This window comes from Sapajus apella, unplaced genomic scaffold, assembly GCF_009761245.1.
Source record: "Sapajus apella isolate SASKATOON/1434 unplaced genomic scaffold, GSC_monkey_1.0 scaffold158, whole genome shotgun sequence".
Taxonomy (NCBI): domain Eukaryota; kingdom Metazoa; phylum Chordata; class Mammalia; order Primates; family Cebidae; genus Sapajus; species Sapajus apella.
This window is the reverse complement of record NW_022437098.1, coordinates 2,435,064-2,461,823: the sequence shown is the minus strand read 5'-3', so window position 1 is coordinate 2,461,823 and position 26,760 is coordinate 2,435,064. Positions and strand designations below refer to the sequence as shown.

The following is a 26,760-nucleotide window of genomic DNA, read 5'->3' as shown; positions in this document are numbered from 1 at the left end:
AAAAAAAACTAGTTTGCCTTTACTTCATCCAGTGAAGAAAGGTGCTCAGGAATATTTTGCAAACTGAAAAAAAAATTGGGAGTTTGCCCAGAATGAAAAATTCACCACCTGTAAACTGCATTTGTGTAATTAAGAGCTGCTGTCCACCCGTGCGGTCTCCCTGCACCCTGCCATGTGGGCACCGCCACATCGCCTCTCAGTGCTCTTACCCGGCCTTCCCAGACTGTGGATGGTCTCCTCATAGCCTGCAGACAATTAGTCCTCCCTTCTGATGGAAAAATGAAAATAAATTGCCAGGGCTGGGGCTGGAATAAAGGAAACTAGGAACTAGGAGATTCACCAGGGCTTCCGAGAGCAATGCTGTTACCACGTAACATTCACTCACTCACACGCTGAAAAGATATTCTACTGCAGGGACCACAGTGAGCAAAATCAGAACAACCAGCCAGCAAACAAGCAAGAAAAGTGCCAGATAGCATAAGCTGGATCAGTGGATGATAATCAATGGCCTACAACTCGACACTTGCTTTTGTAAATAAAGTTTTATTGAGATGCAGCCACACACTCTTGTCTGTGGCTGGTGTTAGTCTTGTCTGTGGCTGGTGTTCCTAATGGCAGAGTTGAGTTGCCACAGAGACCATCTGGCTGTCTACAGAAAGGGCTGCTGCTTCCAGGGGTAGGTGCCATGCAGGGAATTGAAACAGGGTGAGGTGAGATGAAAGGATGGAAGGATGGTGGTGTCTATTTTCATCTGGCTGATCAGGACCTCTCTGATGTGACATCGAAACCAAGACCCAAAGGGCAAGAAGAAGGAACCAGCCCGAGGAAGGGCTGGAGGAAGGCAGAGGAAGAGGGAGTGCAAGGGGCCAGGGCAGTGAAGGGTTGAGGGAGCTCAAGCATAAAACAACAAAGAAGGAGGGTGGCTGGGCTAGGGCCGGAGGATGGGCCTGGGGTGCAGGCAGAGAATGAGGCGCCACGTGACCCGAGAGGCGGTGCTGCTTTATAGACCTTACCCAGGGGCTGAGGAGATCGGGCTTTGGCCAAGTGTATTAAGTAGGCAGGTGCGAGATCTGTCTTAGGTTCAGGAATTCCCCCGGCTGCTCAGACTGGAGTCTTGGGGTCAGGAAGCAGAGTGGAGGGACCAGATAGGAGGTGGTCTTGGCAGCCAGGGGAGACGTGGTGGTGCTGGGACTGGGGCTATCCAGGTTCTATTACTGAGTGAGCCTTGGGCAAGAATATTAGGGAGGCTCCCGCTTCTGTGTAAATATTTAAAGTATGTGATTAGCGTTAACACAGGTGAATAGAATGTGTCCTGCAAAAACCCCCTATGATCACCTGGGAAGCCTCACTTTAAATTCTGTGGCCCTTGGAGTTTGGTGCTGCCTCCTCCTCTTCCCAGCCTGGTCCTGCCCTGACTGCGGACGTCTGCCACACCCCAGATGCCCCAGGTCTCCTGAGTACCCTCCAGCTACACCCACAGACCTAGGGGACACACACTGGAGAGCACTTCAAGGCATGAGCCAAAATGTCAGTGGCACCATAGTCCCTGCTCCTCTCCCCCAGGGGTGCTGGTTGCACATGGCTCCCACCTGGCTTAGCCAGGGAGGACACGACCAGCCCAAGGTTTGTGGCCAGCTGGGGTCTCAGGGTGGTCTTGTAGCTTGTGTTTCTAAGCTGTTCCTATAACTTATTTAACTGTATTGATTATGGAAACTTTATAATGTTTTATTTATGCTTCTATTTAAGTTATAAGGTAGGAAACTCAATCTCCTTAGTGCCATTCAGATGCTAGCTGGAACTCTATTGAATGCATGTAACTCAGGGAAATTGAAACATGCAGTCCTATCTTGCTATCAGGGACAGCAGTCTCCTTCCATTTGTTCATCCACTGTTTTATGTGCTTCAGTACATTGTGTTAGTGACTGTTTTTCTACTTCTCTGAATTTTCTGAATATTCCACCATGTCACTTTGGAATTACTTTTGTAATTTGAGAGCAGGGTCTGGGGGTTGTTCTCCCTCTTGCTGCCACAGCCAGCTCTGCTCCAGGGAGCTCAGAGGACACCGAGCTTTCCAGAGAGCAAAACGCACATGGAATCTGATTCTATTCATTAGAGCCAGAAAATCATAGTTGATGCTATGAGACTGATGTAGGGAAGGTTTCCTTTCCATGTTTCAGTGTTTTCTTTGCTGTGAAATATTTCTGATGGGTGAAGCTTTAAATCTTCCCAGGGCTACTTCATCTAGCAACCATGGCGTGCTCTGTGCAAGACCCCAGCGGGTCCTATGTCACTTGAACAGGAGTCTGCTGCCTGTGAGGTGCGGTCTGGTGCTGATGCACAGGCTCTGAGAGCATCAGGTGACTGCTGATCTGCCTGGTCCAGGGCCGGCGACATCTTCTCTGGCGGCATCTTCCCATCCATCTCTGGGTCCAGCTGCTGCGCTCTGCCTCCTACCCAGGGCCTCCTCAGACTTGAGGCTGAAGGTGCACACCCCAGGGCAAGATTTCCCCATACCAGGCAGGAGGAAAATCTGCTATGGGGCCTGTGGGCATAGCATAGAGGCCTCCTGCCTCTTCACAGCCTCAGGCAGATGCTGGTTTAACTGCAGGTGAAGCTCCTTACTGCCAAGTACTGGATAACACTCTGCCCAGCCCTCTGGAGCTGATGGACCATCTGGGCATTAAGCAATGCAGGCTCCATGGGGTTGTACACATCTGTTCTCACCAGGCCCACCAAAGGCTGCCTGGCTTTGGCCAGAGAACTCTTCGGCTGAATGCTGCCTCTGATACTGACTAGGCATGGCCTTACCAGGGCCCACACACTCCAATGTGCTCCCAGGTGGGGTACTGTCCTTCTACCCTGGTTGGAAATGTCATCACAGAGCAGCGTTTCACACCGGGGGCAGGGCCTGCTTCTGAGCTCTCTCTCCTGTTCCGAGGGACTCCTGACTCTCGGAGTTAAGGTGCAGGTGGAGAACATCATGAAATCAGAGCCTGTGTCCCTCTAAGCCGGGCAGCTGCCCCTCCCCATACCCAACACCACGCAGGAGGGTGCATCCCGTGTAGAACAGACTTCCCACAAGAAGCCAAGTATCCGCATTTTTAGGTGTGATCTCCTGATTTTTAAATGACAGTCAATGTCCCCCAACCCCTCCTCATACTCAACAGAGCACCGCAGCTTCTCCGGGAGGCCCCTATCTGCTGTGACCCCCTCTCCCGGCAGACCCACCTCCTGCCTCTGAGCCTTGGGTTACTTTCCTCTGAAATGGGCTCATGAGAGGACCGCACAGATCCTGGCAGTCAAATGAGGGGCTGCGTGGGCAGCGTCTGGAACCCTGGTGGGTACCAGCTACGGGACTCCCCAGGTCCTTCCCACGGGGCCTGGCTCCTATGGAGGGTCCCACATGACACCTGGAATTTTTGTGTCCCCGGGGAGCAGCAACCTTGAGAGCTGGATGCCCCTCTGGGCCCTCTGCCTTCTCTCTGTCTTTCCCGCATTTGCTGCTTTCTTAAGCCTGGCCACTCCCCACCTCAGAGTGGAGCTTCCTGGGAGCCTGAGGACTTTGGCTCGAGGAGAAGGGAATGCGGGTGTGAAGTGTCCTCCTTCAGTTCCTTGTAAGAGCAAAGCCAGCATCCCAGAGACGACAGGAGCAGAGGGGTTCTAAAGCACTAAGAGGCAGAGGACTCAAGAGAGAGCAGCGCCACCTCCCACCCGGCCTGCAGGAGAAGCCGGGCTCCTGCCTCGTGTCCCTGGCAGGAATGTCAGGTTGCGCTGGGGAGGCTGCACCGGCTGCGGGTCCCAGGGACCAGGAAGCCGCCTCCTCTCCAGACCCCATGGCTGGGCTCTCCCTGCAGCGGGGCTGCTGTCCCCTCGCCGGGCCCCCCTTTCCAAGCCCTGGCTAAAGATGCCGTCCCCACCTCAAGGGCATGCAAACAAAGGGTCACCCTGAGCCACCTTTCACCAGGAATCCCCTGCAAAGACCAGAAAGGGAAACTGAGCAGAAGGAAGGCCATGGAGACCTCACTGAAGGGGCCGAGGGCAGGGCCACAGACGACACCAGCCCCTGCGGGACTCCACGGTGGGGGCTCCTGGGCGTCACCTCCACACCCACTTAGGTCTTGCAGACTTTCCAGATCAGCTTCAGGCTGCACTGCCCTCAACCGCAGCACGAGCGCGCTGCCCTTCTCTAGGGGTGGCACCGGGAACTGCCGGGGAGCGCCCGTGAGTGCCGCACCCGCCTGGAGCAGCACAGAGGCCGCCCTGATGAGTAAATGCGGAAAACCAGTGGCTCCGGAAAAGGTGTGACCCATCTCACATCCTCAGGTAGATCCAACACCCCACCGGAAAATGGAGACGTGCGGTGAATGCCGTTGGCAGAGTGTCATTGACAAGCACTTGCTCAGGCGCCCAAGGCTCTGTGATTTGCCACCTGTGTGCCTCAGGGCAGCCGACTGACCTCTCAAGGCTGCAGCAAAACAGTGGTAAAAACACCCCGGAAGCTGCTGTGTGCCATAAATGAGGCCTCATTGAAAACATATTTATCCTAGTTCCTGGCCGAGTGCTCTATAAATATCACTATATGTATTAGCAGTATTGCAATTGTATCGATTAAAAATCTGTTTTTGTTATTTTCTCCCCATGTGTCCATTCTATTTCTGTGTCAGAAAAAAAGAAGTTGAATCTCAGGCAACTCTCCGCAGTTCCCAACGCTCCCCAGCATTCTCCCTCACTGAGGGGAGTAACAGAAACACACTTTGACACATTTGGCCTCAACCTGGGGAAAGATCTGACTCTTCTGTGGCATCATGTACAGAGAATGAATCAAGGGACAAAGCACAAAATTGGCCTGGTTTGGGCAACTCTTTGAAGGTCGCCTTTTCTTTTCTTTCTTTTCTTTTTTTTTTTTTTTTTTGAGACAGTTTTGTTCTGTCACCTGTCACCCAGGCTGGAGCGCAGTGGCATAATCTCTGCTCACTGCAACCTCCACCTCTTAGGCTCAAGCGATTCTTCTGCCTCAGCCTCCTGAGTAGCTGGGACTGGTGAGCACTACCATGCCTGGCTAATTTTTTTGTGTTTTTGGTAGAGATGGTGTTTCACCGTGTTGGCCAGGCTGGTCTCGAACTCCTGACCTCAGGTGATCCACCCACTTTGGCCTCCCAAAGTGCTGGGATTACAGGCGTGAGCCATATCATGCCTAGTCAGGTCTCTTTTCTAATCTTTCAAAAAATTAACTTCCTCTTCCTAAGAGAGGATTCAGCAGAAATCACACTGGAAATTGCACTGTTTTTTCTTGCTCACTGCAGGCATTTCTCCCTTGGGAAGAAAAGGAAACCCTGAGGTTCTAGGTGTGAATCCTGACAGCCTCCTCCTGTGGTGAATTGATAACCCTGCCTGTGGAAGGTCCAGGAAGGCAGCAAAACTTCCCCAGAAGGGTGGACGTGACCGGACAGAGCAACACGGACAACCGCTAAGGAGCTTTCGGACACCAAATGCTCTCTCGGAGCTGAGCAGGAGCGGTGCCCCTCGGGGATGCCATTGTGTCGCTCTAGGTCCTCACAACACTGGATCAGCTGTCTCCTTCCAGAGCATGTGAGTTGCCCTGAAAGGAAGCCCTGTACCTATGAGCAGTCACTTGCCATTCCCCACTCTGCTCAGTCCCTAGCAACCACAGGTCTGTTTTCTGTCTCTGGGGATGTACTATTGCCATTGCATTTTGATGCCTAACAAATTGGTTGGAGCAATTGTGAAGCCTTTGATTTAAACATGAAATAGGATCAGCCCTGTCTGACCAGCAAAGGTACCTGTCTCTTTCTGTGTGTGGCAGGGCGGGGGGCGGGGGGTGGTCTGGGTCCTTTTAAGGCTGTAACAGGACAAGAGGATGGGAGAAGAGACATCACAAGGTACAAGCTCTATGCCGCAAAGGCAGCCAGGGACACAACATCCCCGTCAATTTCTCCTTTCTCAGTCCCACAGGGAGAAGCAGGAGGCTCCACAGCATGAGATAGTTCACGACTCAGTCACTCCTTCATTCAACAACTAGCATTTAGGGAGGGCCTCCCTGAGCTGAGCACAGTGCTGAGAATGGGAAGACGTAGCCCAGATCCCTCATCTTAGGGAGGTGTAGATGTGTGAACAATTTCACATCAAATATCACATAAGAACTTTTAACAGGATCATGTAGGCAAGGTGCTCAGTGCACTCAAGGGAACCTATTCTAGGTCTACATGGCGAGGCAGGAACTATGCCACTCTAGTGTCATTCCCCTTCACATGCCACCCTCTCTTCAACCATCCCCATCCTGTCCTGCTCCCTAATAAGAACTTGCATGGAGCCATTTGGGGTGCAGCCTGAGGCCTCTTCCTCACTGTTACCCAGAAGGATCCCCTCTGCTTTCGTCTGTAGCTCCCTTGCACCCCAAAACCTATCTTGCCTCCAGTCTCCTGAAAGCTTCCACCCAATACTGGTTTGGGCCATGCATGGCTCTCCATGGTGACCTCACCTGACTGTGTGGTTAGGGGGTGTTCTGCCCTTCGAGAGTAGGAGCCAGCCTGAGGGGAGATATGGAATCCTCAGCCCAGGCAGGTGTAGAATACTCCATAAAGAGCTTTCGTATAAGTGACAGAACTCAGAGAAGCCCATGCAAGGGTGTCTCCATGTGATCTGAACTGGGGCAGGACCATTCCTTCAGTTCTAAATCCTGGGAGCGCTCATGCACCGCTGATCTCTTCCAGCTGAGCCAGCGTGCCTTTTGCTGCTGTAACGGTGCTGCTACAAACTCATAACTTCCCTGATGGCTCCCATTTTTATTCCTAAAGTAGGACCAGAGTTTCTCCACAGGAGCTACACCAACACTTGGCAAGGACCTGGAAACCTGTGGTGGCATTTTTTGTTCCCACAATGTTGGGGGGATGCTCCTGGGGCTGGGAACTGGGTGTCCAGGTACCGTGAACACAAAATGTCCCTCGTCCCCCACCCCCCGGGAGTCTGGCCTGAGGTGGATCAACATGCAATCAAAGCTATAGCCCTGTATAGTAGACATAAGCCCCGGGGGTGTGTGGGGAGCTCTGGATGAAAGGGGCAGGGGGCTTCTGCATGAGGAGGTAGGGGCTGTCCTTACTCCCCAGGCCCCAAGGCAGCTCAGGGCCAGAACTGAAAGCTGAATCCTCAGTGGAAAGAAAAACCTTCCATATGTCACGAAAAGTTACCTAAGTAAAAATTCCATTTCTAGTGATCTGAGACAGTGAAGCTTAGAAGCCAACTTCCACATCCCAAACTAGGTCGGAAAGCTGCTTTGGAAACTTCCCTGGGCCTTGGGGACAGGCCAGCAGCAGTGATCCCAGTCAGACCTCCACAAGGTGGCCAGCCTCAGGGCCACAACTTCAATAGCACTGATGTTCACAAGGCCAAAGCCATCACCGTGGGTCCCTCTGTGGGGTGTGCAGAGGGGGCCCTGGGCTATGGGAGCTGGGATGATGATGATGTGTGTGGAGGGACCCCCCCCAACACTCGAAAGTATGAATGGAGGTAAATGTCATCAGCCTGGTGTTCACCTGCATGGCCCAGTTCCCCTAGTCCACTCCCTCAGGGGCGTCAAAGGTCTCAGCCTTGCACGAGAGATTTCCCGACTTTCCAAACTTGTCAGCCTTTGAGGTTTGTCTTCCTGGGTGGGTCTCTGCTGTGCCTGAGTGGTGGCCCAAGGCCATGTGACCAGGGGAGAAACTAGCCCAGCAGGCCTGGGTTTGATTACCATTCTGCCTCTCACTTGCTGTGTGACCTGAGGCAAGTTACCAGACCTCATTGAATATGTTTTCCTAGTGGAGCTTTTGATGGATGCCTGGTATGGGGTGTGCAGTCAGGAAATGCTGTTTCCCTGCCACTTTTCAATGTTTCCTCTTCTCAGCCGATATTTAAAACAGTTCCCACAGGCTGGGCGCAGTGGCTCACGCCTGTAATCCCACCACTTTGGGAGGCCAAGCAGTAAGTGCCCCACGGGCAACAGATGTGCTGCCTGGGGTGGGGGTGGTTTGCTGTTGGGACTGGGAGCCGGAAGAAGGGGCCAGGGAGGAAGCACCCTGGAGCTGTCTGGGAAGCAATGCTGGAGGCTGTGCCACTTGGGCAGATGGTCAAGATGAGGCAGGCACCAGTTTAGCCCAGCCACAGACAAAGCTGCTGAGGCTCTGGGGCTCTGTCTGCCAGGCACAAGGTATGGAGCCAGGACTGAGTGAGCCTCTGTGCTCTGGGCTGACCAAGGATGAGACTAGGGCATGCTGGAGAGAGAGCTGACTCCTGACAACCTGGGCTTTGTGTGGAGCAGGTAAGGAAGCCCCCCACAACTTGTCTCCCCGTGCCAGTGGTGCAGTGCCCAGAGCCTGCAATCCTCACTCCGGGCGTGGGCCAAGAAAGAATGGGCCCTTTGGCTGGTGCACTAGGCGACCTTCAGGCTGTCTGGGACCAGCTCTGACAGCCTCTGCCCTGGGATCAGCTGCGCAGCGGCCTACACATGGCATGGGGCAGCAGCAGTGGCAACCCTGGACACTGGCCCCCGTAGCATGGAACCCAGGACCAGATGCTGCCACAGTCAGCAGTCAGCCTGCAGGTGCGGGAGGGCAGGAGGCGCTCGGTTACAACTCTGTGGCTGCTCAGTGCCCAGCGCCTGCAAACCTGTGCTCTGGGCCAGGCCAAGGAAAAGCGGACCCTAGGGTGGGATGGCGGGATGGCGGTACACTCCCCAACCCCCACGCCCTCGGGGAGCAGCCCCACCAGAATCTGCCATGGGCTCAGCCACAGCTGCCACCTGGAAATGGCACAAGTCAGTATCAGTGGCAACCCCTGGCCCTGTCCTCCCCCACCAGCAGCAGGAATCCCAGGGCCAGATGTCGCCATGGCGCCTAATTTAGGTGGTCGGCGGCGCTACTGCAAGGGGACGGAAACAGGCGCTCAGCCTCATCCTGGGGGCTGCAGTGGGCCCAGAGCCTGCGACCCCACACTCTGGGCTTGGGCCAAGGAAACACGAATCTTAGGGTGGGGGAGGTGCCTTGGGCAACTCCCAGGCTGTCTGAGACCAGCCCTACAGACTCCCGTGCATTCTGCTGCACCTGCCACTTATAGATGGCATTCGGCAGTGTGGTGGCAACCCCTGATCCTGCCCGCCTCCACCAGCAACCCAGACCCAAGGGCCAGACCTTGCTGCGGCGCCTAAATCAGGCCCCGCAGCAGGAGGAGGACTGGAGCTGGCACCCAGCCCCATCCCAGTGGTTGTAGGGTACCCAGGGCCTGCGACCAGTGCCCTGGACCAGGGACAAAAAGGAAAAGAAGGAGGGCGGGAACCGGCACTGCCATCCTCTGCCGTGGGCTCAACTATAGTTGCCACCTGCACATGGCGCGGCAGAAACAGTGGCAACCCCAGCTCTGACTGCAGTCATCAGCAGGGGGAGACCCAGGGACTGAGGCTGCCTCAGAGGCTGCCACCTGGCCACCTCTGCACCACTGTCCTTGCCCTGGTGGCAGCCAGCCACGCTTCTACCTCTCCGGCGCTCTGCAGTCTCCGTGGCTTCCACTCACTGCATACAAATACAATAATCTTATGGATGAGGCTTTTTGGGCCAGTGGAGTGTACTATGGTTACTTTTACATCTGAAAGTATAGTAGGGATTAATGTTATATGCTGTAATTCCCATAAGTCATAGAATTCTAATCAGGAATAATTATATGTAAAGATACCTCTGAGGTCCAACAGCTCTGATCATTTTGGGCTTCAAGTCTCTGTGACTAGTGATTTTGTGGGTCGAAACTTCTGGCAAAAGCGGGTAGCCCTTAGGAGCTGGGGACAGGGGGTTGGCCTGATTCCCTGACAAGGCTGCCAATTTCACCCCTTCTGAAAAGCAGCTGTTAATTTACTCTGGCTCTTTTACACATTGGATATTTCTTCCCTGGATAGAGGTCTCTGACCTAAAATTCCAGTTTTGGCATGTGTCACCTTGGACTCAACAAGTAATAAAATGAAAAGGACCCAACAAGCCTCCCTTGTGGAATGAAAATGGAGCATTCAGGAAAGCGGTGGTCCTGGTCCCACAGCATCTCAGCTATATATGCAATAGTGGTAGCTATCTATCAGCAATGAAATGTATCGCCCACTTTCCTGACTGAGGCAAAGCTGCCGGCTTAGCAGAGCCCTCGGTTCATAGAGGTTACTCTAACTGGCCCTGGTTCACTGATGGTTTCACCAGAAACCACTAGCATGCCGCATGCGTTCAAGCTCAGTGCCATTAGCAAACGCAAAGTGAAACAGTCACTGCTCTCAATGGATGGAACACAAGGATGTTCTCAGCTCTGGCCCATACTCCATGTGATGAACCTTGTTACATTTTTGTTAAACCTTGGGCTCTGGATGTGGCCTAGCTATTTGATATTCTAGTTGGAAATTATAGATTAAAAAGCACCTTTTCGTCCTTTGTACGGTGGGGGTAAAAATCACAGCTGCTGAGTGCGCCATCTGGGTTGCTCAAGTAGATGCCCATAAGAAGAGACTATTTTCCGATGAGACTGACTGGAATCAAGCTGCTGATAGAGCTTTCTCCACCCAGATTGTGACCATCACTAGCTGGATCCATCATTGTCCTGGTGTGGCAAAAGATCACCTACTTTACACTGGGTACAAAGTAAACGTCTCTTTATCTGATCCTTCCATTGATGTCATTGGATAAAAGAATTTACAAATTTTTTTTTATTCTGGATAAAGCCAGTACTTCGTATGCCATTGATTAATTCACCTTTTCCCACTGATTTTAAATATCTTCATATACTAAATCATCATTTGTAAAGATAGTGTATATGACTGATTAAACATTCTGATATTTTAGTGACACATCCTTCTTTTGTGAATAGGACTGGCATGTATAGGAACCATAATAGCCATCTTTTTGGCCTGCTATTGAATTTTTCACAGAAGGATAATTGAATCAAGTTTGGAAAATGAGAATACATCCTAGGACTTAAGAAATATAATATCATAGACTAGTTACATTGTAATTCTAGAAATGCCAGCAGCCTTAACAATAAAATACATTGACAATAGGGTAACATACAGTTACCCCTGGAGAGAATCAGATATGACGGGGAGATTAATGGTTCACAAGTCCAGTTAGTACTTGTTAGGACCAGTTAGTCCCTGAGAATCAAAGCATTTTACTCCATTTTTATAATACTTGGTAATTTAAAGCAAGTCTTTCTTTAAACTTTTTTTACTCAGATACTTTCTGAAAGAAAATATTTGGAATCATAGTTCCCTCTGCCCCTTTTAAATAGGATATTTGAGGATTATGATTGGGTTTGGTATTAAGGTTCAGGTACCCTGTAGAATGGAACTGATTCACCCAGGTGGCCTGAGTCGTTGGGAGGCCAGATGCCAAAGCCCCATGACTGGGGACTCAGGCTTTACCTGCTGTCCCTTGGCTGAGGTAGACCCACAGGATACCTTTCCAAACAATACATCACCAGCTGGAGGCCTCGGTCTGTGCTCTCGTCATAAATGCTCACTCTCCCTGCCTGCTTGATGATCTTACCAACTCATGGTCTTTTAGTCTAGCAGATGGATGCCTCATCTAGACACCCTAGAGGAGTTGATTTTCTGTCTGCCCACCTACTCAGGGCCTTCAAGCTAATAAAGATAGAAAACAAGGCAGGAATTTTTGTCTGTTTTATTCGCAGTGTGTCAAACACATGAAACAGCCCCTCTTCATATTAGGCACTCAGAAATATGTGCTGGAGATACAGTATCAAAGCGAAATCTGAAAATTTTTCCTTTTGAGGTTCCAAGTTATTTTTTGAGGGGATTATTTTATTATGAATAGGTAAAATATTGCTATAAGTTCCCCATTCACAGGTATTTTATAAATTTTTAAAACAATGTTCAGAAGTGTACAGAACTGTTCTTCAGATCTTTGTCAACCAAAACATGTACTTTCAATAAGTTGAGATGGTCCAAGTTCAAAGTTATGTCTACACATCTAATCAGTTTATTAGTATTGTAGAGTATAACCTTTTTTTTTTGCTTTGCTTCCACTTAAATACTTTGTAAGTATCAGTCTAAGCAATTTTGCAAAACAATAATGTAAACTCATATTTCCAAGATCAACCAAATGGGCATGCAAAGAAATTCTAAGGATCATCACTTTAATCCATTTTAACAACAGTTCCCCTCATTTTTACCTTCCAAATCATCCTTCTGACAGTTCAAAGGAGAAAAGTTTTTTGTCACATTAAGATATTTATGCCCTTGGAAAGGCATGTTGCCCTGAAAGAAGGGATATAACACCTTCATATGACTTTCCACCTCTATATTTCTCTAATATCTTTTCATATTAAACATCTTCCCAGAACCCCAGAAGAAATAATATCTTCTGTCCTTGTACTAGGGTAGCCTGCTATAATGAGAGAGAAATTTGTTTTCATGTCAGATTGCACAGTCTTCAAGTACCAATAGTCTGCCTGGCAACTGGCTATTTTAGTGATCTTCCAGTATTCTAAAAAGCATTGATAGAAATATGTAACTAGCCTACACATCAGTTGACTGACCCATTAATACTTAAACTAGGAAACTGGTTGGGCTGACTTCTGGGCAAAAGACGTCCATCAAGATATATTTGACCAATCAGATATGCTAGGACTGAGTTGAGGATGGATAATGTCAGCGCTAATGAAGATTTCCTATCCTCATTTAGGATATATATATATATATATATTTATATGGGTGTGTGTGTGTATGTATATATATACACATATATATATGTCTATATATCTTTTAATGATCCAAAAGAATTGAGATGACAACTTTGTACACACCTTCAGCATACCTGAATATAGTTTATTCCTCTGTTACTTGATGTTCAGATGCACTAAATTAAGTGCTCCAAATCAATTCACCAATCTCTCAGTCCTCACTGGAGCCAACTCATAATCAGTCTTTTTCTCCTTTCCCTCATTAATGCAACCTGCCTGACATCTGTGGCATGAATCTGCAAGCTTTCAGTGGGTGAATATAAACACACTGTGGTGCATCCATATTATGGAATACTATGTAGCAATAAAAAAGAATAAACTACGTACACAACAACTTCCCTGGCTCTCAAGGGAAAGGTTACATGTCTCATTCAAGAAAGAACAAACTTATAGAGATGGAAACCTGGCTAGTGGTTGTAAGGATTGCAGGATGAGGGAGGGGATGCCATAATAACGGGCATGGCCGTAGACATAAGGGGAGAGAGTTGACACCTCCTGATCCTGGAGCTTACTGCAAGCCAGAGACTTCTGGGACTCACCTCCTTCCTGGGGCCAGTGGGGAGTGACAGGGAGAGACAGAGCCATCCCCTGGGGCTGTACAGAGGAGGCCCCTGACATTGGGGAACACTGTTCTGTCCTGGCTCTGGTACCTTGGCTCGTACTGGTATCATTCCAAAGTAACCCTTGACTGGCTGGGTGCGGTGGCTCAATCCTGTAATCTCAGCACTTTGGGAGGCCAAGGCGGGTGGATCACTTGAGGTCAGGAGTTCAAGACCAGCCTGGCCAACATGGTGACACCCCATCTCTACTAAAAATACAAATACTAGCCAGGCACATTGGCACATGCCTATAATCCCAGCTACTTGGGAGGGTGAGGCATAAGAATTGCTTGATAAGATCGTGCCAGTGCACTCCAGCCTGGGTGACATAGTGAGACTCTGTCTCAAAAAAAAGTAAACCTTTCCTGACCATCAATTTTCTTTCTCTCTCTTCTTTTTTTTTTTTTTTTTTTGGAGACAAAGTCTCACTCTGTCAACCCAGGCTGGAGTGCAGTGGCATGATCACGGCTTACTGTAGCCTCGACCCCGCCAGGCCCATGTGATCCTCATGCCTCAGCCTCCTGAGTAGCTAGGGTCTACGGGCACACACCACTGTGCCCAACAGGTTTTTATTTTTTGTAGAGACAGGATTTCTCTATAGTGCCCAGATGGTCTCAAACTGCTGGGCTTGAGTGATCCTCCCATCTGTGTCTCCTTAAATGCTGGGATTACAGGCATGAGCCATCAAACCAGGCCTAAATCTTTAAACATAATAAAACAGCTGCTTCAAAACCCATGTTTTCTCATTACAACATTTAGATCATCTTGGGCCTTTTCCATTGGTAGGCTTTTTCCCTCTTGATTTTGGGTCACATTATTCTGCTTAAAATGTCAGGTGTCTGACTTATGCTAGACATTACAGATAAAATATTGTAGAGATTTCTAGATGTATTAATTTTCTAGGGCTGCTGCAACATATTACTACAAACTCTGTGGCTTGAAAAAAAACAGAAATTTATTCTATTACAGTTCTGGAGACCGGAAGTCAAAAATCAAGGCCACACTCTGAAGGATGTAAGGAAGATTCCTTCCTTTCTTCTCCCAGATTCTGGTGGTCCTGGTATTTCTTGGTTTGGAAGTACATCCCTCTAATCTCAGCCTCTGTCTTCACACTGTCTTCCCTGTGTCCTGATATATCCTTGTCTATTTCTTGTAAGAAAACTCCCATTGGATTTAGGATCCGCCGTCATCCAGGATGCTCTCACTTCAGTCATTACCCTAATTACGTGTGCAAACACCCTATTTCACTAAGATCACATTCAGAGGTTGCAGGTAGGCGTGAACTTTGTAGGGATACAATTCAACTCACTACCCGGGATAATGCTGACTTCCATTATGGGATGTTGAGTTTTGCTAAACCAAGTAATTGAATTACAAGTAGATGGTTCTGGCCCTGTTGTTTAATCTTTTGCAGCAGTGCATCTAATATGGTCTTGAACATAACTTGACAAACTTTTTATGTAAGGAGTCATAAATATTTTAGACTGCATGGAGAAAGGCCAAAGACTATTACATAGATCTTTATAGAAAAGAGGGAAAAAGAACTTACACAAAATTGTTATTCATGGAATTTGAAGTTTAATTAAAAGGTACAAGTTTAGGTAGTATAAGTCTACCAATGAGAATGGAATTCTACATTTTGTTTAATGGGGTCCAGAGTTAGCATGTGTCCCGTTACCAAAAACAGTTCAAATGTTCACCTGTTACCAAGATAATCGGTAATGAGCTTGCCTGAGCAACATAATGAGACCTCATTAAACCTCATCTTTACAAAAAAATTTAGAAAATTAGCCATGTATGATGGTGGGTGCCTATGGTCTCAGATACCCTGGAGGCTGAGGTGGGAGGATTGCTTAAGCCTAGGAAGTCCAGGCTGCAGTGAGCCATGATTGTACTTGTGACTCAAACATTAGTGTTGAAATGACTTCATCACCATATACAAATTTCACATTTAAGTGCTGTTTTGCCTTGTAACTTCAAGCTGAATTCCGAAAGATTATCAAACCTATGGCATTCACAGTGAGATCTTGGCAAAAAAAAAAAAAGAAAAAGAAAAGGAAAAAACTCTTTCCATAAAAATACATACTACCAAGTACTGATTCTTGGCATATAATTCTGTTTAAGGCCAATTAGCGCTAGGAAGGCATTGAGAGAATTTTCTCTGATTGTCCTCTGCATATCAGCTCCTCAGCATGTATTACACTGCCGATCAATCACTTCCAATTAAACGGTAGGTGGCAGCACCTCAAAATGTAATGCTTCTGAAGTATGAAAATTTCCTTTTTATTTGCATCAAATTTCTCCCACAATGCTGCTAGAATACTGGTTTCAGCTTGTAAAGCGTGGGAATGGAGATGTCTGTTCTTGCTGTAATTTATATATATATATATTTTTTTTTAATTGCATTTTAGATTTTGGGATACATGTGAAAGAACACGCAAGATTGTTGCATAGGTACTCACATGGAAATGTGGTTTGCTGCCTTCCTCCCCATCACCCATATCTGACATTTCTCCCCATGTCATCCCTCCCCAACTGCCTACCCCCCGCTGTCCCTCCCCTAGTTTCCCCCCACACACACAGACCTCAGAGTGTGATTTTTAAGCAACAGGGTCTTGCTGTGTTACACAGGCTGTACTAAAACTCTTTTGCTCAAGTGATCCTCCCACCTCAGCCTCCCACGCAGCTGAGACCACAGGCAAGTGCCACCACTCCCAGATCTTATAATTTTTGACAACACAAGAGTGTACACAGCAGGTTGACATTACTTGCGACTCAAACATTAGTGTTGAAATCACTTCACCACCACATACAAATTTCACATATGAGTGCTGTTTTGCCTTGTAACTTCAAGCCGAATTCAGAAAGATTATCAAACCTATGGCATTCACAGTTTATTAATAGTGCTGTAAGGGCAGATTTTCTCATTCAGAAAAATTTCAATCTTTGCCATTAGCTTTAAAACTTCACAATAAGGGCTGGGCGTTGTGGTTCATGCCTGTAATCCCAGCACTTTCGGAGGCCAAGGTGGGTGGATTACCCGAGGTCAGGAGTTCAAGACCAGCCTGGTCAACACAGTGAAACCCTGTCTCTAAAAAAAAAATACTAAAATAAAACTTAAAAATTTTTTTTTAAATTCACAGTAAGTATTTACCACTGCTAAGTAATCATTGATTACTATGCGACAGGGCAAAGCAAAACATTCAAATTCATTGATCTCATCTTAGTTAAGTCAACGAGAACAGAAGTTTTGCCCTTCACATTACTCAGTAAGACATGGCAGACTGAAATATTTTCAGCCATGTTCCTGTTGATGAATGATATTGGGTCACGAATGCCTTACATTTTCACAAGCTCTGTAAATTTGCCCAACTAAGCGTTTTTCTGTTCCACATATTTTTACCACCATCAGTTGAAACACATCTTAGCAATTTCACCTCAGGTTGTCCTAAGTGTTTTCACAACTTCTCTTAAAATATTCTCATCTGTAGCTGTTCCCTTCAAACTATTCACAGATTAATTCTTCACTCACTTCAAACACCACATCAAATAAACAACAGAGCAGTATTGGTAACAATCGTGGGCTCAACAACAGCTAAGGAAGACCACTTAAATCATTTGTACTGTTTGTTAACTGACTATTAAATGTTGCTCCTACTGTCCTCAAGCAAGTGTTCTCACCAAAAAGAAAAGAATATTTTAAAAGTTTGTATTTTTTAGAAATATCTCTTCACCTGCTACAATCAAACACAACATTAGCTAACACACTGCTATACAAAACATTCACATGTATACACACCTAGAATGCAATCTTTTTTTTTTAGACAGAGTCTCGCTCTGTCACCCAGGCTGGAATACAGTGTTGCGATCTCGGCTCACTGCCACCTCCAATTCCCGAGTTCAAGCAATTCTCCTACCTTAGCCTCCTAAGTAACTGGGACTACAGGTGCCTGCCACCACTCCCAGCTAATTTTTGTATTTTTAGAAGAAACCAGGTTTCACTATGTTGAGCAGGCTGGTCTTGAACTCCTGACCTCGTGATCTTCCCACCTCAGCCTCCCAAAATGCTGGGATTACAGGCGTGAGCCACCGCACCCGGCCTAGATTGCAATCTTACACACAAATGCACTCATTATTAACTAGAAGTCATATACCAATACCTACCTAAGTCATTTTGTCACAGATCATCCTCAATGGTTCACTTTCCTTAGCTCCACACAGCAGGGTGCTATATCAAGATCCTCATATCCTACTTGAGAGTGAAGAATTTCTAACCTGAAACTATCATCCTGTGGTAAGGAAGGCCACCAACAAGAATGGAGCTAGTAGATTGCCCTGGTGGAGACTCTGGAAAACTTTGATCAAGACTTGCTCTTCATAGGCACTGGGAGCAATCACTGGAATCTGAGTTCATACAGAAGAACAGGTCTGTAGGTGATTCTCAAGAGCTAACCAGACACTCTCAACTTGTTGCATAGCACTCTGACCCCTGAGATGGCAATATCATACATCAGAGTGGCTGTGGAACGGAACATGGGGGATGAACATAATAAATGTAAGTTTCTCTGGGGGTCATTTCTGAGCAGCACATGAAAATTGTATTAGTCCATTCTCATGCTACTAATAAAGACATGCCTGAGACTGGTTAATTTATAAAGGAAAGAAGTTTAATTGACTCACAGTTTTGCAGGGGAGGCCTTAGGAAACTTACAGTCATGGTGAAAGGGAAATCACATACGTCCTGCTTCACATGTTTGATTGGTGGCAAGAAGGAGAAGAATGAGAGCCAAGCAAAGAGGGAAGCCCCTTATAAAACCATCAGATCTTGGCCGGGCAGAGTGGCTCACACCTATAATTCCTGCACTTTGGGAGGCCGAGGCAGGCAGATCACTTGAGTTTGAGACCAGTCTGGAAAACATGGTGAAACCCTGTCTCTACTGAAAATACAAAACTTAGCTGGGCTTGGTGGCACAAGCCTGTAGTCCCAGCTACTCAGGAGGCTGAAGGGGGAGAGTCACTTGAACCCAGGAGGCGGAGGCTACAGTGAGCTGAGATCGTGCTACTGTACTCCAGCCTGGGTGACAGAGTGAGACTCTGTCTCAAAAAATAAATAAATAAATTTTTTAAATATAAAGAAAACCATCAGAACTTGTGAGAACCTAATATTACAAGAATAGTATGGGGGAAACTGCCCCCATGATTGAATTATCTCCAACTGGGTCCCTCTCACCACACAGGGGGATTATGGGAACTACAATTCAAGATGAGATTTGGGTGGGGACACAGCCAAACCATATACAAAATTATAGGTAACTAAGTTATTAAATATTTAGAAATTTTGAAGGCAGCCATACTGTATCCTCCCAGAAACATGAACATAGAAAGTTATTCATGAGCTTCCTAGGAGTCTCTCCTGAGCAAAAGTTCTTGACAATTTTGCATCATTAGAGAAGCAATCATTTTGAAAATGTGACAAAAGCCATGAATCTTCATGCCAGAAATATGTGCAGACCCACATACAGTCATAAATTTGAATGTATCTCAGGCAGCTAATGAACTCCCTTTAGCTCATTTATTAGGAGTGGGCTGGAGGTAGTTCTGAATGTTTACTGCCTAGCTACCTGACGCTAAAGACTGTGCTCAAGCTGGCAGAGCAAGGATCTACAATGCAGAGTAGCCTAAGCTGATAAAGCAGCAGCTATTTATCCTAGCAACGCTCCCTAAGTTCCCTCCATCCAGGTGGTTACTCAGCTGAATATAGGTTGTCTGTCACTCTGTCAGGTCACAGGTGGTTGATAGTAGTTGGACACTTCGTCACTTAGTCAACTAGACAGGCAACTGAGATACACTATTATTCTTTCAAACAACCAGACAGGAAAGAAAAAGGTGCGCTGGGGTGAGTGATGAAGCATGAAGATGCTCCTCATCCAGAGTCACTGCAGGCAGCAGTGTGGAAACAGGCTTGCTATGTGCCTGTAGTGACAGAGGGAGCCTAAAGGAGGAGGTGAGCAGGAAATCTAATTCCTCCAGGGTCTCCAGGTGATCCTACCAACTTTTGATCCAACAAGAACAAAAGTTTAAACACAGGTGAGAAAGATCTGTAAAGCAGAGCAGGGGTGAGAGGAGCATTAACATTTAGGGCCCAGAGAACATTCTCTAGTGCATGAGGGGGTACTGGGTGGGGAGTATTATCTAGACATTGGTCAGCAGAGAGGGAAAGTAGGAAAGGCCCGAGCCCTGTATGGCTAGACTGTGTCCCTGGGTTTCCACAGAAGGAATCTAGGCCAGTGCGTTGAATTGGTTATGCCATGGGCACCTGATTCAGACAAAATTAAATAAAATTCTAATCAGACTCTTAAAGGATTCCTTAAGAGGAGCTTAGAATACTGAACATTTTAAGGAAAAATCAAAATTTTGAGAAAAAAATGAACAACGGAATTGTTCGATACTATCTATTACAAAGGCAGATTAATTAAACACAGTGATCAAAACAAGTACAAGAATGGTTTGGTAAAAGCAAAAAGATATCAGAAACATGACAAAAGGACACAGGAACAATTTGAATAAACGTCCACAGGCTTTAGCACGGATGATTTGAGAATAAATAACAAACAACCATATTAGCTAAGTATTATAACCCACTTAACATCGAGAAGCCGAATTTATACAGATATAAATAAAAATAAAAATAAATAATGAATAAATGGTTGAATAAAAGAAGCCTACTTTTTATACCATGATAAACACATGAGGAATAATGGAACTAAAAATAGCACATTTTTGCTACTGTGGTAATAACTGACTTAGGTAATGATCAGAAGTAAACACTAAAAATAATGAGTAATGACTTGAGGAAAGAAATCTCAACACTTCTGTTACTTCTGTTGAATGTCAACAAAAGGTGCATAACCTAAATGTAATCACAAGGAAACAGACAAATCCTGTCATTTACCAGATCAGTAATGAAGAGGTATGGACAATAGCTAATGGTCGGTCAGGATGTTGTCAGTGGTTTCTCCCATGAGATTTTTTATACAGTTTGGGTATCCATCTCCTCCAAATCTCAAGTTGAAATTTGATCCCCAGTGTTGGAAGTGGTGTCTAGTGGGAGGTGTCTGGGTCATGGGGGTGGGATCCCTTGTGATCAGCTTGATGATGAGTGAGTTCTCAGTCTGTTAGGTTGCACAAGATCTGATTGTCAAAAAGAGCCTGGCACCTCCCTTCTCTCTCTTTCCTCCTCTTTGCAAGTGATGCCTGCTCCCCTTCTTCCCCTTCTGTCATGAATGGAAGCAACCTGAGGCCCTCGCCAGAAGCAGATGCTGGTGCCATGCTTCTTGTACAGCCTCAGAACCATGAGTCAAATAAACATTTTTTCTTTATAAATTACCTGGCCTCAGGTATTCCTTTATAGCAACACAAACGGACAAATATCAACTTCACGTTTTTCAAGGAAGTCATATTTATAGCTTGTATCAGCTAAGGAATGTCTAGGATATGTCAGTAACAAGTAGACCCAAACCTATAACAGCGCAGCAGAGAACAAGTTTATTTCTTCCTCATAAAAGTCAGGCTTCCGGAGAAGAAAGATGAGGAAACTGTTCCACACAGTGATTCTTGAACCTTGGCTCCTTCCATATAGTATTTTTCATTTCTAGTAGGAACAAGGAGAGCAAAAAACATAGAATGATGATCTCTTTCATAGGACTTGTTTGCCACTGAAATCCACATTTCACTACCCCATATAGATGGAAGAGTGGTTGAGACATTACCCCATATAGATGTTAGTGACATTACCCCATACAGATTGAAGAGTGGTTGAGAAATGTAGACTAGTTGTTGACCTAGGGACAAAAGGAAATAGTTCTTGGTGAACACACAAGAATATGCAAACACACAAGTAGCTACCATAGGGGTCTCTTTTAATTATATTTACTATGTATATACCACATTGTGTGGTTGCATTCTGGAAGAAGGATTTCTCCCCACATCCACTACCTTCATATTATTTATTTGGTCTGGTCTGACTGATACACTATCTGCTATATACATTTTCTTTCTTTTTTTTTTTTTGAGATGGAGTCTTGCTGTGTCACCCAGGCTGGAGTGTGGTGGCGTGATCTCAGCTCACTGCAACCTCTGCCTCCTGGGCTCAAGCAATTCTCTCTACCTCAGCCTCCCAAGTAGATGGGAGTACAGGCACCCACCACTACATCCTAATTTTTGTATTTTTAGTAGGGATGGGGATTCACCATGTTGGCCAGGCTGGTCTCGAACTCCTGACCTCAGGTGATCCACCCAGCTTGGCCTCCCAAAGCACTGGGATTACACGTGTGAGCCACCGTACCCAGCCTGTATACATTTTCTATTGTACTGAGAAATATGAATTTGAGCTGAGGTTATCACACATTTATTACATTCTAGGTTTTCTCCATTGTGTAAATTCTCTGGTCAATGAGATTCAATCCAGGACAGAAAGCATCCATCTCTTCATTTCTTTCTCAGGATTCCTCTACAGTGTAAGTTTATAAGGGTTTAGTTCATTTTGGGTATTTTCTATATTGATTACCTGGGTGAATTCTCTGACCCCAATACAGACTAAGCTTATACTTAGTGACTACAAGACTACCCACATGCAATACATTTCAAGGCTTTCCCTCCAGTGAAAGTTCTCTTAAGTTGGCTGGGCATTGTGGCTCACAGCAGTAATGCCAACACTTTGTGAGGCTGAGGTAGGAGGAGCCCAGGAGTTTGAGACCAGCATGGACAACATGGCGAGACTCCTCTAAGAAAAACCTTTTTAAAAAATTCCTTGGGTACTGTGGTGTGCACCTGTAGCCCCAGGTGCTCAGGAGACTGAGTGAGGCAAGAGGATCACTTGAGCCTGGGAGGTTGAGGCTGCAGTGAGCCATGACGGTATCACTGCACTGCAGCCTGGAAGACAGAGCAAGATCCTGTCTCAAAAAAAAAAAAAAAAAAAAAATTACATGTTTAGTGAGAAACTTCCACGTTCAGTAGCTAAATAGGTTTTGGACCCTGTCTGAGTTTTCCAATCTTTTTTTAGTTTTGACGTGTGGCCGAAAGTTGCCCTACATTCATCACCTTTATAGAATTCCTCCCAAGAGTTCTCTGATGTTCCTTGAATGTGTGATTTCTGCCCAAAAGATCCATGACACTGGCAGGCCCATTCAATGTGTAAGTTCTCTGATGTAGTGCAAGGTTTAACGTGTGACCGAAAGCTTTTCCATACTCATTATGTTTGTAAGTTTAATCCCTGTGAGTTTTCTGATACTTTCATGGTTTTACTTCTGGTAGAAATCTTCCCTACTCCATCACATTTTTAGGATTTCTTTCTTTTGTGATTCATCTGATGGCTTTTTACACTGAAAACTCTTTGAAAATTTTCCCACATTTATCACATTTACAGGATTTCTGATGTTTGTGAGTTCTCTGATACAGTCTAAGGCCTGATTTCTATTTGAAAGCTTTACCACTTTCATTACATTCATAGGATTTCTCCCCTGTGTAAATTCTCTGATGTATAAGGTTTGACTTCCTACAGAACGATTTCCCACATTCAGTACATTCAAAGGGTTTTTCCTCTGAGTGTGTTCTCTGATGTACTGTAAGAGGTTATTTTCAGGGGAAAATTGTGCCACTTTCATTATATCCATAGGTTTTCTCATCTTTATTTGATGTATGATAAAGGATGGCCTCCAAAAGAAGAATTTTTGACATTCAAGATACACATAGGATTTCTCCTCTGAAGGTCGATTGAGAACTGAGTTTCCCTACATGTGTTATTATCACAGAATATCTATAATGTGCAAGTTTTCTGATAATGTACTTTAAGGGCTAAAATGTGGCTGAAGTTTTTCCCAAACTCAAAAAACGTTTCACCCCTGTGAGAGCGCTCCGATATTCTCTGAAGAGTACTTTTCAACTGAAAGTTTTCTCTCTGATGTCAGTTCTCTGAAGTTGAGTAACCCCATTGAAATTGTTCCCAATTTGATCACATTCATCTTTATTAAATTCAGAGTGACAATTCTTTGTGTGAATGCTCAAGGACCAATTTATCACACAGATTTTGTGTTAGGTCATTCCTGCATTGCTAGAAAGAAATACCTGAGACTGGGTAATTTATAAAGAAAAGAGGCTACATGCCAACAGGCGCTGACCCCCTTCTCGGCGGGGATGCGTACATTTATCAGATGAAAACCAACCTGGTCAGCCCCTCCCCAGCCCCGGCAGGGACACGCGCACCAGCATCTAGAATCTGCCAAGAGCTAAAACAGATTTACAAGAAAAAAAACAAATAAGCCCGTTCAAAAGTGAGAAAAGGATATGAACAGATACTTTACAAAAGAAGACATACATGAGGCCAACAAACATATGAAAAAATGCTCATCATCACTGGTCATTAGAGAAATGCAAATTAAAACCACATTGAGGTATCATCTGACACCAGTTAGAATGGCGATCATTAAAAAATCTGGAGACAACAGATGCTGGAGAGGATGAGGAGAAATAGGAACACTTTTACACTGTTGGTGGGAGTGTAAATTAGTTCAACCATTGTGGAAGACAGTGTGGCGACTCCTCAAGGACCTAGAAATAGAAATTCCATTTGACCCAGCAATTCCATTACTGGGTATATACCCAAAGGATTATAAATCGTTCTACTATAAGGACACATGCACACGAATGTTCATTGCAGCACTGTTTACAATAGCAAAGATCTGGAACCAACCCAAATGTCCATTGATAATAGACTGGACAGGGAAAATGTGGTACATATACACCATGGAATACTATGCAGCCATAACAAATGATGAGTTCGTGTCCTTCATAGGGACATAGATGAACCTAGAAACTATCATTCTCAGCAAACTGATGCAAGAACAGAAAATCAAGCACCGCATGTTCTCACTCATAGGCGGGTGTTGAACAATGAGAACACATGGACACAGGGAGGGGAGCACTACACACTGGGGTCTATAGTGGGGAAATAGGGGAGGGACAGCAGGGGGTGGGGAGTTGGGGAGAGATAGCATGGGGAGAAATGCCAGATATAGGTGATGGGGAGGAAGGCAGCAAATTACACTGTCATGTGTGTACCTATGCAACAATCTTGCATGTTCTTCACATGTACCCCAAAACCTAAAATGCAATTTTAAAAAAGGCTTAATTGGCTCACAGTTCTGCAGTTTTTACAGGAAGCATCATGTTGGCATATGCTTGGCTTCTAGGGAAGCCTCAGGAAGGTTACAATCATGGCAGAAGTCAAAGCAGGAGCAGACACATCACATGGTGAAAGCAGGGCCAAGCAAGAGAGTGGAGGGGGGGTGCCACACACTTTTCACCACTTTTTCCATTTAGAAAAACAAGTGCAGCCCACTGTTAGCACTCATTTAATGTTACATAAACACACTCTTTGAGGCAGAAGCAAATCTGACTGACTTTCAATGTGAAAATAAAATATAAAAACTGTTCTCAGAGTTATTTATAAACAAAAGTAACATCAATATTATTTGAATTCAGCATCTGAATCCTCCATTTCAGAAAAATTGGATTCATCAAATGAATCTTTGGCCAAAAACTGTTCAAGAACAATGTTAATGTCATGTATATCAATGCTACATCTTCTAGGATTTAACATTTTCAGTTATCAAGAATTACTATATTTTTTAAATGAACATACCACTACTAGAAACAGAATACCATAAATAGGATGATGTCCTTTGTTGCCAAAGTCAATATACAAAAGCGATGCATTAATAATAATAAAAGTGAGATATTTCATAACAAAGTTTTCTCAGGGTAAACACTGCCCTGAGAATACTTGTTGACAGTGCCTGCAGCTGCAAACAGGAAAAGGGTTAAATGAACAGCTGAGCTCTCACAAGATCTCACAATTGCAAAGACAACACCAAGCCCCAAGGGATCCACTCCCATGATCCAAACACCTCCCACCAGGGCCCTCTTTCAGCATTAGGGATCATAATTTAATATGAGATTTGGATGGAGAGAAATATCCAAACTATATCATTCTGACCCTGGTCCCTCCCAAATCTCATGTCTTTCTCACACTGCAAAATATAATTGTCCCTTCCCAATAGTCTCTCAAAGTCTTAACTCATTCCAGCATTAACTGAAAAGTCCAAAGTCTTACCTGAGACAAGTCAAATCCCTTCCACCAATGAGCCTGTAAAAATCAAGAACAAGTTACTTACTTCCATGATACAATAGGGGTATAGACATTGGGTAAACATTTCCATTCCAAAAGGAAGAAGTCAGCCAAAAGAAAGGGGCTACAGGGCTCCCATTCAAGTTCAAAATCCAGCGGGGCAGTCATTAGCTCCTAAAGCTCCAAATAACCTCCTTTGACTCCATGTCCCATATCCAGGGCACACCAGTGCAAGGGTTGGTCTCCCAAGGAGTTGAGCGGCTCTTCCCTTGTGGCTTTTCAGGGTTCGGCCCCTGTGGCTGATCTCACAGGTTGCTGAATGCTTGCAGATTTTCCAGGCACAGGGTGCAAGTTACCAGTAGCTCTACCATTTTGGGATCTGGAGAACAGTGGACCGCTTTCCATCACTCTACTAGGTAGTGCCCCAGTGGGGACTCTATATGGGGGCTCCAACCCCATATTTTCCCTTGGCACTAACCTAGCAAAGGTTCTTTGTGAATGCTCTGCCCCTGCAGCAGGCTTTTGGCTGGGAACCCAGGCTTTCTCACACATCCTCTGAAATCTAGGTAGAGGCTGCCAAGCGTTCTTCACTCTTCCTTTCTGTGCACCTACAGGCTTAACACCATGTGGAAGCCACCAAGGCTTATGGCTTGCATTCTCCAAAATGGCAGCTCGAGCTGTAACTGGGACCCTGTGAGCCACAACTGGAGCTGAAACAGCTGGAATATGGAGAGCAATAGTCTGAGGCTGCACAGGATACCAGGGTCCTGGGCCTGGCCCATGAAACTGTTCTGTCCTCTTAGGCCTCTGGGCCTGTGATGGGAGGAGCTGCTGCAAACGTATCTGGAATGCCTTCAAGGTTTTTCCCCATTGTCTTGGGAATCAGCACTTGTCTCTTTTTCAGTTAAGCAAATATCTCGAGCAAGTGGCTGCTCCACAGCCTGCTTAAATTCCTCTCCTGAAAAAGCTTTTTCTTTATTTCTCTGCCACATGCCCGGGCTGCAATTTTTCCAAATATTTATACTCTGCTACTTGTTTAAATATAAATCCCAACTTTAAGTTTTTCATTTGCTCCCACATTTGAGTTTGGGCAGTTAGAAGCAGCCACACCACTTCTTAAACACTTCGATGCTTGGAAATTTCTTCAGCCAGATACCTTAAATCATTCGCTCTCAATTTCAAATTTCCTCAGATCCATGG

At 45.8% G+C, this 26,760-nt stretch overlaps 1 long non-coding RNA gene across 1 annotated transcript; it reads right to left on the bottom strand.

The window, feature by feature from the left end:
• Positions 1 to 24,892, bottom strand: LOC116541890. Its single transcript, XR_004264997.1, has 4 exons — positions 24,781 to 24,892; positions 9,267 to 9,273; positions 6,716 to 6,717; positions 1 to 17 (listed from the first exon to the last, which is right to left on the bottom strand). It is a non-coding gene; the product is annotated as an uncharacterized LOC116541890 (long non-coding RNA).
• Positions 24,893 to 26,760: the final 1,868 nt, after the last annotated feature.